The sequence below is a fragment of the Spea bombifrons genome, chromosome 3 (genome assembly GCF_027358695.1).
Source record: "Spea bombifrons isolate aSpeBom1 chromosome 3, aSpeBom1.2.pri, whole genome shotgun sequence".
NCBI classification, from domain to species: domain Eukaryota; kingdom Metazoa; phylum Chordata; class Amphibia; order Anura; family Pelobatidae; genus Spea; species Spea bombifrons.
In genome coordinates this window covers 122,879,055-122,889,054 of record NC_071089.1, presented here as the reverse complement: position 1 = coordinate 122,889,054, position 10,000 = coordinate 122,879,055, and the positions used below count along the sequence as shown (strand labels likewise).

Below are 10,000 nucleotides of genomic sequence, written 5' to 3'. Positions count from 1 at the left end.
TGCCATGTGTTTCTTGCTCATCATCAAAGCTTTAAACCCTTATTTGAACCTTCTCACCTTCTCTGTCCTGTCCCAGGGCTTATAATTCTTTCTGTCTGACGACAAGCAGCAGCAGCAGCAGCAGCAGCAGCAGCAGCAGCAGCAGCAGCAGCAGCAGCAGCAGCAGCAGCAACAGAATAAGAGAAGTAAAATAAAGAACTTTCACACCTGCAGCCATACCACCCTGAAAGCGCCCGATCTCGTCTGATCTCGGAAGCTAAGCAGGGTTGGGCCTGGTTAGTACCTGGATGGGAGACCGCCTGGGAATACCAGGTGTTGTAGGCTTTTAATTTTTTCTCACAGTCCGGGGAGAGCTTTTTGCCATGTGTTTCTTGCTCATCATCAAAGCTTTAAACCCTTATTTGAACCTTCTCACCTTCTCTGTCCTGTCCCAGGGCTTATAATTCTTTTTGTCTGACGACAAGCAGCAGCAGCAGCAGCAGCAGCAGCAGCAGCAGCAGCAGCAGCAGCAGCAGCAGCAGCAGCAGCAGCAGCAGCAACAGAATAAGAGAAGTAAAATAAAGAACTTTCACACCTGTGGCCATACCACCCTGAAAGCGCCAGATCTCGTCTGATCTCGGAAGCTAAGCAGGGTTGGGCCTGGTTAGTACCTGGATGGGAGACCGCCTGGGAATACCAGGTGTTGTAGGCTTTTAATTTTTTCTCACAGTCCGGGGAGAGCTTTTTGCCATGTGTTTCTTGCTCATCATCAAAGCTTTAAACCCTTATTTGAACCTTCTCACCTTCTCTGTCCTGTCCCAGGGCTTATAATTCTTTTTGTCTGACGACAAGCAGCAGCAGCAGCAGCAGCAGCAGCAGCAGCAGCAGCAGCAGCAACAGAATAAGAGAAGTAAAATAAAAAACTTTCACACCTGCGGCCATACCACCCTGAAAGCGCCCGATCTCGTCTGATCTTTGAAGCTAAGCAGGGTTGGGCCTGGTTAGTACCTGGATGGGAGACCGCCTTGGAATACCAGGTGTTGTAGGCTTTTAATTTTTTCTCACAGTCCGGGGAGAGCTTTTTGCCATGTGTTTCTTGCTCATCATCAAAGCTTTAAACCCTTATTTGAACCTTCTCACCTTCTCTGTCCTGTCCCAGGGCTTATAATTCTTTCTGTCTGACGACAAGCAGCAGCAGCAGCAGCAGCAGCAGCAGCAGCAGCAGCAGCAGCAGCAACAGAATAAGAGAAGTAAAATAAAGATCTTTCACACCTGTGGCCATACCACCCTGAAAGCGCCAGATCTCGTCTGATCTCGGAAGCTAAGCAGGGTTGGGCCTGGTTAGTACCTGGATGGGAGACCGCCTGGGAATACCAGGTGTTGTAGGCTTTTAATTTTTTCTCACAGTCCGGGGAGAGCTTTTTGCCATGTGTTTCTTGCTCATCATCAAAGCTTTAAACCCTTATTTGAACCTTCTCACCTTCTCACCTTCTCTGTCCTGTCCCAGGGCTTATAATTCTTTCTGTCTGACGACAAGCAGCAGCAGCAGCAGCAGCAGCAGCAGCAGCAGCAGCAGCAGCAGCAGCAGCAGCAGCAGCAGCAGCAGCAGCAGCAGCAGCAGCAGCAGCAGCAGCAACAGAATAAGAGAAGTAAAATAAAGAACTTTCACACCTGCGGCCATACCACCCTGAAAGCGCCTGATCTCGGAAGCTAAGCAGGGTTGGGCCTGGTTAGTACCTGGATGGGAGACCGCCTGGGAATTCCAGGTGTTGTAGGCTTTTTCTTTTCTCACAGTCCGGGGAGAGCTTTTTGCCATGTGTTTCTTGCTCATCATCAAAGCTTTAAACCCTTATTTGAACCTTCTCACCTTCTCTGTCCTGTCCCAGGGCTTATAATTCTTTCTGTCTGACGACAAGCAGCAGCAGCAGCAGCAGCAGCAGCAGCAGCAGCAGCAGCAACAGAATAAGAGAAGTAAAATAAAAAGCTTTCACACCTGTGGCCATACCACCCTGAAAGCGCCTGATCTTGTCTGATCTCAGAAGCTAAGCAGGGTTGAGCCTGGTTAGTACCTGGATGGGAGACCGCCTGGGAATACCAGGTGTTGTAGGCTTTTAATTTTTTCTCACAGTCCGGGGAGAGCTTTTTGCCATGTGTTTCTTGCTCATCATCAAAGCTTTAAACCCTTATTTGAACCTTCTCACCTTCTCTGTCCTGTCCCAGGGCTTATAATTCTTTCTGTCTGACGACAAGCAGCAGCAGCAGCAACAGAATAAGAGAAGTAAAATAAAACACTTTCACACCTGCGGCCATACCACCCTGAAAGCGCCCGATCTCGTCTGATCTTGGAAGCTAAGCAGGGTTGGGCCTGGTTAGTACCTGGATGGGAGACCGCCTGGGAATACCAGGTGTTGTAGGCTTTTAATTTTTTCTCACAGTCCGGGGAGAGCTTTTTGCCATGTGTTTCTTGCTCATCATCAAAGCTTTAAACCCTTATTTGAACCTTCTCACCTTCTCTGTCCTGTCCCAGGGCTTATAATTCTTTCTGTCTGACGACAAGCAGCAGCAGCAGCAGCAGCAGCAGCAGCAGCAGCAGCAGCAGCAGCAGCAACAGAATAAGAGAAGTAAAATAAAGAACTTTCACACCTGCAGCCATACCACCCTGAAAGCGCCCGATCTCGTCTGATCTCGGAAGCTAAGCAGGGTTGGGCCTGGTTAGTACCTGGATGGGAGACCGCCTGGGAATACCAGGTGTTGTAGGCTTTTAATTTTTTCTCACAGTCCGGGGAGAGCTTTTTGCCATGTGTTTCTTGCTCATCATCAAAGCTTTAAACCCTTATTTGAACCTTCTCACCTTCTCTGTCCTGTCCCAGGGCTTATAATTCTTTTTGTCTGACGACAAGCAGCAGCAGCAGCAGCAGCAGCAGCAGCAGCAGCAGCAGCAGCAGCAGCAGCAGCAGCAGCAGCAGCAACAGAATAAGAGAAGTAAAATAAAGAACTTTCACACCTGTGGCCGTACCACCCTGAAAGCGCCCGATCTCGTCTGATCTTGGAAGCTAAGCAGGGTTGGGCCTGGTTAGTACCTGGATGGGAGACCGCCTGGGAATACCAGGTGTTGTAGGCTTTTAATTTTTTCTCACAGTCCGGGGAGTGCTTTTTGCCATGTGTTTCTTGCTCATCATCAAAGCTTTAAACCCTTATTTGAACCTTCTCACCTTCTCTGTCCTGCCCAGGGCTTATAATTCTTTCTGTCTGACGACAAGCAGCAGCAGCAGCAGCAGCAGCAGCAGCAGCAGCAGCAGCAGCAGCAGCAGCAACAGAATAAGAGAAGTAAAATAAAGAACTTTCACACCTGTGGCCATACCACCCTGAAAGCGCCAGATCTCGTCTGATCTCGGAAGCTAAGCAGGGTTGGGCCTGGTTAGTACCTGGATGGGAGACCGCCTGGGAATACCAGGTGTTGTAGGCTTTTAATTTTTTCTCACAGTCCGGGGAGAGCTTTTTGCCATGTGTTTCTTGCTCATCATCAAAGCTTTAAACCCTTATTTGAACCTTCTCACCTTCTCTGTCCTGTCCCAGGGCTTATAATTCTTTTTGTCTGACGACAAGCAGCAGCAGCAGCAGCAGCAGCAGCAGCAGCAGCAGCAACAGAATAAGAGAAGTAAAATAAAAAACTTTCACACCTGCGGCCATACCACCCTGAAAGCGCCCGATCTCGTCTGATCTTTGAAGCTAAGCAGGGTTGGGCCTGGTTAGTACCTGGATGGGAGACCGCCTGGGAATACCAGGTGTTGTAGGCTTTTAATTTTTTCTCACAGTCCGGGGAGAGCTTTTTGCCATGTGTTTCTTGCTCATCATCAAAGCTTTAAACCCTTATTTGAACCTTCTCACCTTCTCTGTCCTGTCCCAGGGCTTATAATTCTTTTTGTCTGACGACAAGCAGCAGCAGCAGCAGCAACAGAATAAGAGAAGTAAAATAAAAAACTTTCACACCTGCGGCCATACCACCCTGAAAGCGCCCGATCTCGTCTGATCTTGGAAGCTAAGCAGGGTTGGGCCTGGTTAGTACCTGGATGGGAGACCGCCTGGGAATACCAGGTGTTGTAGGCTTTTAATTTTTTCTCACAGTCCGGGGAGAGCTTTTTGCCATGTGTTTCTTGCTCATCATCAAAGCTTTAAACCCTTATTTGAACCTTCTCACCTTCTCTGTCCTGTCCCAGGGCTTATAATTCTTTCTGTCTGACGACAAGCAGCAGCAGCAGCAGCAGCAGCAGCAGCAGCAGCAGCAGCAGCAGCAGCAGCAGCAGCAGCAGCAGCAGCAGCAGCAGCAGCAGCAGCAGCAGCAGCAGCAGCAGCAGCAGCAGCAGCAGCAACAGAATAAGAGAAGTAAAATAAAGAACTTTCACACCTGCGGCCATACCACCCTGAAAGCGCCTGATCTCGGAAGCTAAGCAGGGTTGAGCCTGGTTAGTACCTGGATGGGAGACCGCCTGGGAATACCAGGTGTTGTAGGCTTTTAATTTTTTCTCACAGTCCGGGGAGAGCTTTTTGCCATGTGTTTCTTGCTCATCATCAAAGCTTTAAACCCTTATTTGAACCTTCTCACCTTCTCTGTCCTGTCCCAGGGCTTATAATTCTTTTTGTCTGACGACAAGCAGCAGCAGCAGCAGCAGCAGCAGCAGCAGCAGCAGCAGCAACAGAATAAGAGAAGTAAAATAAAAAACTTTCACACCTGCGGCCATACCACCCTGAAAGCGCCCGATCTCGTCTGATCTTGGAAGCTAAGCAGGGTTGGGCCTGGTTAGTACCTGGATGGGAGACCGCCTGGGAATACCAGGTGTTGTAGGCTTTTAATTTTTTCTCACAGTCCGGGGAGTGCTTTTTGCCATGTGTTTCTTGCTCATCATCAAAGCTTTAAACCCTTATTTGAACCTTCTCACCTTCTCTGTCCTGTCCCAGGGCTTATAATTCTTTCTGTCTGACGACAAGCAGCAGCAGCAGCAGCAGCAGCAGCAGCAGCAGCAACAGAATAAGAGAAGTAAAATAAAGAACTTTCACACCTGTGGCCATACCACCCTGAAAGCGCCCGATCTCATCTGATCTTTGAAGCTAAGCAGGGTTGGGCCTGGTTAGTACCTGGATGGGAGACCGCCTGGGAATACCAGGTGTTGTAGGCTTTTAATTTTTTCTCACAGTCCGGGGAGAGCTTTTTGCCATGTGTTTCTTGCTCATCATCAAAGCTTTAAACCCTTATTTGAACCTTCTCACCTTCTCTGTCCTGTCCCAGGGCTTATAATTCTTTTTGTCTGACGACAAGCAGCAGCAGCAGCAGCAGCAGCAGCAGCAGCAGCAGCAGCAACAGAATAAGAGAAGTAAAATAAAAAACTTTCACACCTGCGGCCATACCACCCTGAAAGCGCCCGATCTCGTCTGATCTCGGAAGCTAAGCAGGGTTGGGCCTGGTTAGTACCTGGATGGGAGACCGCCTGGGAATACCAGGTGTTGTAGGCTTTTAATTTTTTCTCACAGTCCGGGGAGAGCTTTTTGCCATGTGTTTCTTGCTCATCATCAAAGCTTTAAACCCTTATTTGAACCTTCTCACCTTCTCTGTCCTGTCCCAGGGCTTATAATTCTTTTTGTCTGACGACAAGCAGCAGCAGCAGCAGCAGCAGCAGCAGCAGCAGCAGCAGCAGCAACAGAATAAGAGAAGTGAAATAAAAAACTTCCACACCTGCGGCCATACCACCCTGAAAGCGCCCGATCTTGTCTGATCTTGGAAGCTAAGCATGGTTGGGCCTGGTTAGTACCTGGATGGGAGACCGCCTGGGAATACCAGGTGTTGTAGGCTTTTAATTTTTTCTCACAGTCCGGGGAGAGCTTTTTGCCATGTGTTTCTTGCTCATCATCAAAGCTTTAAACCCTTATGTGAACCTTCTCACCTTCTCTGTCCTGTCCCAGGGCTTATAATTCTTTCTGTCTGACGACAAGCAGCAGCAGCAGCAGCAGCAGCAGCAGCAGCAGCAGCAGCAACAGAATAAGAGAAGTAAAATAAAGAACTTTCACACCTGCGGCCATACCACCCTGAAAGCGCCCGATCTCGTCTGATCTCGGAAGCTAAGCAGGGTTGGGCCTGGTTAGTACCTGGATGGGAGACCGCCTGGGAATTCCAGGTGTTGTAGGCTTTTTCTTTTCTCACAGTCCGGGGAGAGCTTTTTGCCATGTGTTTCTTGCTCATCATCAAAGCTTTAAACCCTTATTTGAACCTTCTCACCTTCTCTGTCCTGTCCCAGGGCTTATAATTCTTTTTGTCTGACGACAAGCAGCAGCAGCAGCAGCAGCAGCAGCAGCAGCAGCAGCAGCAGCAGCAGCAGCAGCAGCAGCAACAGAATAAGAGAAGTAAAATAAAAAACTTTCACACCTGCGGCCATACCACCCTGAAAGCGCCCGATCTTGAATGATCTTGGAAGCTAAGCAGGGTTGGGCCTGGTTAGTACCTGGATGGGAGACCGCCTGGGAATACCAGGTGTTGTAGGCTTTTAATTTTTTCTCACAGTCCGGGGAGAGCTTTTTGCCATGTGTTTCTTGCTCATCATCAAAGCTTTAAACCCTTATTTGAACCTTCTCACCTTCTCTGTCCTGTCCCAGGGCTTATAATTCTTTCTGTCTGACGACAAGCAGCAGCAGCAGCAGCAGCAGCAGCAGCAGCAGCAGCAACAGAATAAGAGAAGTAAAATAAAGAACTTTCACACCTGCAGCCATACCACCCTGAAAGCGCCCGATCTCGTCTGATCTCGGAAGCTAAGCAGGGTTGGGCCTGGTTAGTACCTGGATGGGAGACCGTCTGGGAATACCAGGTGTTGTAGGCTTTTAATTTTTTCTCACAGTCCGGGGAGAGCTTTTTGCCATGTGTTTCTTGCTCATCATCAAAGCTTTAAACCCTTATTTGAACCTTCTCACCTTCTCTGTCCTGTCCCAGGGCTTATAATTCTTTTTGTCTGACGACAAGCAGCAGCAGCAGCAGCAGCAGCAGCAGCAGCAGCAGCAGCAGCAGCAGCAGCAGCAGCAGCAGCAGCAGCAGCAGCAGCAGCAGCAGCAGCAGCAGCAGCAGCAGCAGCAGCAGCAGCAGCAGCAGAATAAGAGAAGTAAAATAAAAAACTTTCACACCTGCGGCCATACCACCCTGAAAGCGCCTGATCTTGGAAGCTAAGCAGGGTTGGGCCTGGTTAGTACCTGGATGGGAGACCGCCTGGGAATACCAGGTGTTGTAGGCTTTTAATTTTTTCTCACAGTCCGGGGAGTGCTTTTTGCCATGTGTTTCTTGCTCATCATCAAAGCTTTAAACCCTTATTTGAACCTTCTCACCTTCTCTGTCCTGTCCCAGGGCTTATAATTCTTTCTGTCTGACGACAAGCAGCAGCAGCAGCAGCAGCAGCAGCAGCAACAGAATAAGAGAAGTAAAATAAAGAACTTTCACACCTGTGGCCATACCACCCTGAAAGCGCCAGATCTCGTCTGATCTCGGAAGCTAAGCAGGATTGGGCCTGGTTAGTACCTGGATGGGAGACCGCCTGGGAATACCAGGTGTTGTAGGCTTTTAATTTTTTCTCACAGTCCGGGGAGAGCTTTTTGCCATGTGTTTCTTGCTCATCATCAAAGCTTTAAACCCTTATTTGAACCTTCTCACCTTCTCTGTCCTGTCCCAGGGCTTATAATTCTTTTTGTCTGACGACAAGCAGCAGCAGCAGCAGCAGCAGCAGCAGCAGCAGCAGCAGCAGCAGCAGCAACAGAATAAGAGAAGTAAAATAAAAAACTTTCACACCTGCGGCCATACCACCCTGAAAGCGCCCGATCTCGTCTGATCTTGGAAGCTAAGCAGGGTTGGGCCTGGTTAGTACCTGGATGGGAGACCGCCTGGGAATACCAGGTGTTGTAGGCTTTTAATTTTTTCTCACAGTCCGGGGAGAGCTTTTTGCCATGTGTTTCTTGCTCATCATCAAAGCTTTAAACCCTTATTTGAACCTTCTCACCTTCTCTGTCCTGTCCCAGGGCTTATAATTCTTTCTGTCTGACGACAAGCAGCAGCAGCAGCAGCAGCAGCAGCAGCAGCAGCAGCAGCAGCAGCAGCAACAGAATAAGAGAAGTAAAATAAAGAACTTTCACACCTGTGGCCATACCACCCTGAAAGCGCCAGATCTCGTCTGATCTCGGAAGCTAAGCAGGGTTGGGCCTGGTTAGTACCTGGATGGGAGACCGCCTGGGAATACCAGGTGTTGTAGGCTTTTATTTTTTTCTCACAGTCCGGGGAGAGCTTTTTGCCATGTGTTTCTTGCTCATCATCAAAGCTTTAAACCCTTATTTGAACCTTCTCACCTTCTCTGTCCTGTCCCAGGGCTTATAATTCTTTTTGTCTGACGACAAGCAGCAGCAGCAGCAGCAGCAGCAGCAGCAGCAGCAACAGAATAAGAGAAGTAAAATAAAAAACTTTCACACCTGCGGCCATACCACCCTGAAAGCGCCCGATCTCGTCTGATCTTGGAAGATAAGCAGGGTTGGGCCTGGTTAGTACCTGGATGGGAGACCGCCTGGGAATACCAGGTGTTGTAGGCTTTTAATTTTTTCTCACAGTCCGGGGAGAGCTTTTTGCCATGTGTTTCTTGCTCATCATCAAAGCTTTAAACCCTTATTTGAACCTTCTCACCTTCTCTGTCCTGTCCCAGGGCTTATAATTCTTTCTGTCTGACGACAAGCAGCAGCAGCAGCAGCAGCAGCAGCAGCAGCAGCAGCAATAGCAGCAGCAGCAGCAGCAGCAGCAGCAGCAACAGAATAAGAGAAGTAAAATAAAGAACTTTCACACCTGCGGCCATACCACCCTGAAAGCGCCCGATCTTGTCTGATCTCGGAAGCTAAGCAGGGTTGGGCCTGGTTAGTACCTGGATGGGAGACCGCCTGGGAATACCAGGTGTTGTAGGCTTTTAATTTTTTCTCACAGTCCGGGGAGAGCTTTTTGCCATGTGTTTCTTGCTCATCATCAAAGCTTTAAACCCTTATTTGAACCTTCTCACCTTCTCTGTCCTGTCCCAGGGCTTATAATTCTTTCTGTCTGACGACAAGCAGCAGCAGCAGCAACAGAATAAGAGAAGTAAAATAAAACACTTTCACACCTGTGGCCATACCACCCTTAAAGCGCCCGATCTCGTCTGATCTCGGAAGCTAAGCAGGGTTGGGCCTGGTTAGTACCTGGATGGGAGACCGCCTGGGAATACCAGGTGTTGTAGGCTTTTTCTTTTCTCACAGTCCGGGGAGAGCTTTTTGCCATGTGTTTCTTGCTCATCATCAAAGCTTTAAACCCTTATTTGAACCTTCTCACCTTCTCTGTCCTGTCCCAGGGCTTATAATTCTTTCTGTCTGACGACAAGCAGCAGCAGCAGCAGCAGCAGCAGCAGCAACAGAATAAGAGAAGTAAAATAAAAAACGTTCACACCTGCGGCCATACCACCCTGAAAGCGCCCGATCTCGTCTGATCTCGGAAAGTAAGCAGGGTTGGGCCTGGTTAGTACCTGGATGGGAGACCGCCTGGGAATACCAGGTGTTGTAGTCTTTTAATTTTTTCTCACAGTCCGGGGAGAGCTTTTTGCCATGTGTTTCTTGCTCATCATCAAAGCTTTAAACCCTTATTTGAACCTTCTCACCTTCTCTGTCCTGTCCCAGGGCTTATAATTCTTTCTGTCTGACGACAAGCAGCAGCAGCAGCAGCAGCAGCAGCAGCAGCAGCAGCAGCAACAGAATAAGAGAAGTAAAATAAAGAACTTTCACACCTGCAGCCATACCACCCTGAAAGCGCCCGATCTCGTCTGATCTCGGAAGCTAAGCAGGGTTGGGCCTGGTTAGTACCTGGATGGGAGACCGCCTGGGAATACCAGGTGTTGTAGGCTTTTAATTTTTTCTCACAGTCCGGGGAGAGCTTTTTGCCATGTGTTTCTTGCTCATCATCAAAGCTTTAAACCCTTATTTGAACCTTCTCACC

At 48.9% G+C, this 10,000-nt stretch overlaps 26 non-coding genes and 3 pseudogenes across 26 annotated transcripts; all 29 read left to right on the top strand.

Annotated features, from left to right (window-relative positions):
- Positions 1–205: 205 nt before the first annotated feature.
- On the top strand, positions 206–324 carry LOC128488452 (5S ribosomal RNA). Its single transcript, XR_008353865.1, has one exon. It is a non-coding gene; the product is annotated as a 5S ribosomal RNA (ribosomal RNA).
- Positions 325–572: 248 nt separating this feature from the next.
- LOC128486036 (5S ribosomal RNA) lies at positions 573–691 on the top strand. Its single transcript, XR_008352356.1, has one exon. It is a non-coding gene; the product is annotated as a 5S ribosomal RNA (ribosomal RNA).
- A 218-nt stretch (positions 692–909) lies between these two features.
- Positions 910–1,028, top strand: LOC128486751 (5S ribosomal RNA). Its single transcript, XR_008353033.1, has one exon. It is a non-coding gene; the product is annotated as a 5S ribosomal RNA (ribosomal RNA).
- A 221-nt stretch (positions 1,029–1,249) lies between these two features.
- LOC128486035 (5S ribosomal RNA) lies at positions 1,250–1,368 on the top strand. The gene has a single exon (XR_008352355.1). It is a non-coding gene; the product is annotated as a 5S ribosomal RNA (ribosomal RNA).
- A 280-nt stretch (positions 1,369–1,648) lies between these two features.
- Positions 1,649–1,757, top strand: LOC128487346 (uncharacterized; annotated as a pseudogene).
- A 213-nt stretch (positions 1,758–1,970) lies between these two features.
- Positions 1,971–2,089, top strand: LOC128486746 (5S ribosomal RNA). Its single transcript, XR_008353028.1, has one exon. It is a non-coding gene; the product is annotated as a 5S ribosomal RNA (ribosomal RNA).
- A 188-nt stretch (positions 2,090–2,277) lies between these two features.
- LOC128485308 (5S ribosomal RNA) lies at positions 2,278–2,396 on the top strand. The gene has a single exon (XR_008351651.1). It is a non-coding gene; the product is annotated as a 5S ribosomal RNA (ribosomal RNA).
- Positions 2,397–2,620: 224 nt separating this feature from the next.
- Positions 2,621–2,739, top strand: LOC128488451 (5S ribosomal RNA). The gene has a single exon (XR_008353864.1). It is a non-coding gene; the product is annotated as a 5S ribosomal RNA (ribosomal RNA).
- A 242-nt stretch (positions 2,740–2,981) lies between these two features.
- LOC128486448 (5S ribosomal RNA) lies at positions 2,982–3,100 on the top strand. The gene has a single exon (XR_008352745.1). It is a non-coding gene; the product is annotated as a 5S ribosomal RNA (ribosomal RNA).
- Positions 3,101–3,326: 226 nt separating this feature from the next.
- On the top strand, positions 3,327–3,445 carry LOC128486034 (5S ribosomal RNA). The gene has a single exon (XR_008352354.1). It is a non-coding gene; the product is annotated as a 5S ribosomal RNA (ribosomal RNA).
- Positions 3,446–3,657: 212 nt separating this feature from the next.
- Positions 3,658–3,776, top strand: LOC128486483 (5S ribosomal RNA). Its single transcript, XR_008352778.1, has one exon. It is a non-coding gene; the product is annotated as a 5S ribosomal RNA (ribosomal RNA).
- A 191-nt stretch (positions 3,777–3,967) lies between these two features.
- On the top strand, positions 3,968–4,086 carry LOC128485307 (5S ribosomal RNA). The gene has a single exon (XR_008351650.1). It is a non-coding gene; the product is annotated as a 5S ribosomal RNA (ribosomal RNA).
- A 296-nt stretch (positions 4,087–4,382) lies between these two features.
- Positions 4,383–4,491, top strand: LOC128487633 (uncharacterized; annotated as a pseudogene).
- Positions 4,492–4,706: 215 nt separating this feature from the next.
- On the top strand, positions 4,707–4,825 carry LOC128485306 (5S ribosomal RNA). Its single transcript, XR_008351649.1, has one exon. It is a non-coding gene; the product is annotated as a 5S ribosomal RNA (ribosomal RNA).
- Positions 4,826–5,034: 209 nt separating this feature from the next.
- On the top strand, positions 5,035–5,153 carry LOC128486520 (5S ribosomal RNA). Its single transcript, XR_008352813.1, has one exon. It is a non-coding gene; the product is annotated as a 5S ribosomal RNA (ribosomal RNA).
- Positions 5,154–5,368: 215 nt separating this feature from the next.
- Positions 5,369–5,487, top strand: LOC128485561 (5S ribosomal RNA). Its single transcript, XR_008351892.1, has one exon. It is a non-coding gene; the product is annotated as a 5S ribosomal RNA (ribosomal RNA).
- A 218-nt stretch (positions 5,488–5,705) lies between these two features.
- LOC128486768 (5S ribosomal RNA) lies at positions 5,706–5,824 on the top strand. The gene has a single exon (XR_008353048.1). It is a non-coding gene; the product is annotated as a 5S ribosomal RNA (ribosomal RNA).
- A 215-nt stretch (positions 5,825–6,039) lies between these two features.
- On the top strand, positions 6,040–6,158 carry LOC128488433 (5S ribosomal RNA). The gene has a single exon (XR_008353846.1). It is a non-coding gene; the product is annotated as a 5S ribosomal RNA (ribosomal RNA).
- A 234-nt stretch (positions 6,159–6,392) lies between these two features.
- LOC128486861 (5S ribosomal RNA) lies at positions 6,393–6,511 on the top strand. Its single transcript, XR_008353137.1, has one exon. It is a non-coding gene; the product is annotated as a 5S ribosomal RNA (ribosomal RNA).
- Positions 6,512–6,723: 212 nt separating this feature from the next.
- On the top strand, positions 6,724–6,842 carry LOC128484881 (5S ribosomal RNA). Its single transcript, XR_008351244.1, has one exon. It is a non-coding gene; the product is annotated as a 5S ribosomal RNA (ribosomal RNA).
- Positions 6,843–7,138: 296 nt separating this feature from the next.
- On the top strand, positions 7,139–7,247 carry LOC128487517 (uncharacterized; annotated as a pseudogene).
- A 203-nt stretch (positions 7,248–7,450) lies between these two features.
- On the top strand, positions 7,451–7,569 carry LOC128486677 (5S ribosomal RNA). The gene has a single exon (XR_008352962.1). It is a non-coding gene; the product is annotated as a 5S ribosomal RNA (ribosomal RNA).
- A 224-nt stretch (positions 7,570–7,793) lies between these two features.
- Positions 7,794–7,912, top strand: LOC128485305 (5S ribosomal RNA). Its single transcript, XR_008351648.1, has one exon. It is a non-coding gene; the product is annotated as a 5S ribosomal RNA (ribosomal RNA).
- A 224-nt stretch (positions 7,913–8,136) lies between these two features.
- On the top strand, positions 8,137–8,255 carry LOC128486033 (5S ribosomal RNA). The gene has a single exon (XR_008352353.1). It is a non-coding gene; the product is annotated as a 5S ribosomal RNA (ribosomal RNA).
- Positions 8,256–8,464: 209 nt separating this feature from the next.
- Positions 8,465–8,583, top strand: LOC128485935 (5S ribosomal RNA). Its single transcript, XR_008352261.1, has one exon. It is a non-coding gene; the product is annotated as a 5S ribosomal RNA (ribosomal RNA).
- A 245-nt stretch (positions 8,584–8,828) lies between these two features.
- Positions 8,829–8,947, top strand: LOC128485614 (5S ribosomal RNA). The gene has a single exon (XR_008351944.1). It is a non-coding gene; the product is annotated as a 5S ribosomal RNA (ribosomal RNA).
- A 188-nt stretch (positions 8,948–9,135) lies between these two features.
- Positions 9,136–9,254, top strand: LOC128485569 (5S ribosomal RNA). Its single transcript, XR_008351900.1, has one exon. It is a non-coding gene; the product is annotated as a 5S ribosomal RNA (ribosomal RNA).
- A 201-nt stretch (positions 9,255–9,455) lies between these two features.
- Positions 9,456–9,574, top strand: LOC128486605 (5S ribosomal RNA). Its single transcript, XR_008352893.1, has one exon. It is a non-coding gene; the product is annotated as a 5S ribosomal RNA (ribosomal RNA).
- A 215-nt stretch (positions 9,575–9,789) lies between these two features.
- Positions 9,790–9,908, top strand: LOC128488450 (5S ribosomal RNA). Its single transcript, XR_008353863.1, has one exon. It is a non-coding gene; the product is annotated as a 5S ribosomal RNA (ribosomal RNA).
- The last annotated feature ends 92 nt before the right edge of the window (positions 9,909–10,000 follow it).